At 37.8% G+C, this 3,009-nt stretch overlaps 1 pseudogene; it reads right to left on the reverse strand.

Moving 5' to 3' along the window:
• Positions 1 to 297: 297 nt before the first annotated feature.
• On the reverse strand, positions 298 to 433 carry LOC146006128 (U2 spliceosomal RNA; annotated as a pseudogene).
• Between the last annotated feature and the right edge of the window lie 2,576 nt (positions 434 to 3,009).

Genomic DNA, 3,009 nt, shown 5'->3' on the forward strand with positions numbered 1-3,009 from the left:
CAGTGTTTCTCCGATCCCAAGCTGGGCCTTTCGCGGTCTCCCCATCAGAGGCTACGAACCTCTAGAACAGGAGCCATCTACTCAGTCCCAGCCTTTCTCCGCTCCTTGGGAATGGATACTAGACTGAGCCTTTCGCTGACTCATCCTTCCGGGGCTACGAACCCCGTCAAGAGAGTCAAACTACTAGGCTTAGTGTTTCTCCCCCCTCTTACCAATGGATTTAAGGAAACAACACCTCCTACCAAAGGCAGAGGTGAAGGTACTCAGCCAGACTTTTCACCACTACCAGGCAAAAAAGAGGGGTCCCACACCCTCCGCCCATCAGAGCAGCTACTCAGTCCAGCCTTTCTCTATTCTCTGCCAGAGGCCAGTCCATACCCACTGATTAGAACAGATACTACACTTGATCTTAGCCAAAAGGCTGAGATAACATGTGCAGAGAGAGTTACATTTGGGTGGGGTGTGTTGAAACTGAAATCTAAATTGCAGTGTAAACATAATGCAGCCAGTATTTATCCTGCACAGAAACAAAATAACTCACACAAATCTAACTCTCTCTTTACAAGTTACATCTGCCCCACCTGCTGTGCACATGGTTTTTCCCATTTTGAGAACAAATTTGTACTGTGATCAGATCTGAATAAGGGCCAAAAAAACATACAGTAACACAAACAACATAAAAATATGAAACCGCATAAATTATAATAAATTATCATAAATTGTCATAAATTAACATAAATGAACATACATTAACATAAATTAACATAAATTAACATAAATTGTAGTAAGTTTAATGAAAGCAAAAGGACCAACATAACACCACATAAAGCAACATAAAACAACATTAGTAACATAAAACTACATAACCTGCATAAAAAACATAAAGCAACACAAAAACCATAACACAACATAAACCACATAAAAATATGCAACCGCATAAATTATCATAAATTATCATAAATTATCATAAATTAACATAAATTATAGTAATTTCAATGAAAGCAAAATGACCTAAATAACACCACATAAAGTCACATAAGCAACATAAAACTACATAAACTGTATAAAAATACATGAAGCAACACAAAATAACATAAAGCAACACAAACAACATAAAAATCTGAAACCACATACATTATCATAAATTTACATAAATTAACATACATTAACATAAATTAACAGAAATTGTAGGAAGTTTAATGAAAGCAAAAGGACCAACATAACACCACGTAAAGCAAAATAAAACAACATTAGCAACATAAAACTACATAACCTGCATAAAAAAACATAAAGCAACACAAAGGCCCTTATTCGGATATTATCGCAGTACAAATTTGTTCTCAAAATAGGCAAAACCATATGCACTGCATGTGGGGCAGATGAGTTTGAAGAAACTCAGGAGCCCGAGGTGTGCTCCCTACCACCAGTGCTGTGCCTAAACACGTGCATAGTAATTTCAATGAAAGCAAAATGACCTTAATAACACCACATAAAGGCCCTTATTCTTGTTCGTGCGGTACGGCCCGCGTGCGGCCGTACCGCCGATGTTTTTACACTGCACATGCGCAGAGGTCAATCTGCGCATGTGCAGCCCCCTTCGCCGCAGACGTATTTCGTCCGCCGCAAAGGGGGCGTATAGGGGCGTGAGAGGCATCATGCCCTCATTTCCCTATGTGTACGCCCCGCGTTTCATGGGCGTTCCCATGCAAACGCGGGGCGTATGCATGGAAATGAGGGCATGACGCAGCTCATGGGGGCGGAAAGCTGACGTCGCCGGATGTCAGCTTTCAGCCCCCATACAAGCTACCACACGGACGATTGTCCGTGTGGTCTCAGCTTGCGGGAGCTGCCGCGGCGTGCGGACCTGCCTTCGATGGTCGACGACCATCGAATGCAGGGGGCAGCTCCCACCATGGTGGAGGCGTAGCCTCCACCATTTTTATGCGGATCGCCAGCCGTCCGTGTACGGACGGCCGTGGCGATCCGTAGGGTGGGCGGGGATTGGTTTGTGCGGCCGGAGCCCCGTGTGCGGCTCTGGCCGCACCAACCAGAATAAGGGCCCATGTCACATAAGCAACATAAAACTACATAAACTGCATAAAAATACATGAAGCAACACAAAATAACATAAAGCAACACAAATAACATAAAAATCTGAAACCGCATAAATTAGCATAAATTTACATAAATTAACATACATTAACATAAATTAACAGAAATTGTAGGAAGTTTAATGAAAGCAAAAGGACCAACATAACACCACATAAAGCAAAATAAAACAACATTAGCAACATAAAACTACATAACCTGCATAAAAAAACATAAATCAACACAAAAACCATAACAAAACATAAACAACATAAAAATCTGCAACCGCATAAATTATCATAAATTATCATAAATTAACATAAATGAACATAAATTATAGTAATTTCAATGAAAGCAAAATGACCTAAATAACACCACATAAAGTCACATAAGCAACATAAAACTACATAAACTGCATAAAAATACATAAAGCAGCACAAAATAACATAAAGCAACACAAACAACATAAAAATCTGAAACCACATAAATTATCATAAATTTACATAAATTAACATACATTAACATAAATTAACATAAATTGTAGGAAGTTTAATGAAAGCCAAAGGACCAACATAACACCACATAAAGCAAAATAAAACAACATTAGCAACATAAAACTACATAACCTGCATAAAAAAACATAAATCAACACAAAAACCATAACAAAACATAAACAACATAAAAATCTGCAACCGCATAAATTATCATAAATTATCATAAATTAACATAAATTATAGTAATTTCAATGAAAGCAAAATGACCTAAATAACACCACATAAAGTCACATAAGCAACATAAAACTACGTAAACTGTATAAAAATACATGAAGCAACACAAAATAACATAAAGCAACACAAACAACATAAAAATCTGAAACCACATAAATTATCATAAATTTACGTAAATTAACATACATTAACA

This window comes from Crinia signifera, chromosome 5 (assembly GCF_055691185.1).
Source record: "Crinia signifera chromosome 5, ASM5569118v1, whole genome shotgun sequence".
NCBI classification, from domain to species: domain Eukaryota; kingdom Metazoa; phylum Chordata; class Amphibia; order Anura; family Myobatrachidae; genus Crinia; species Crinia signifera.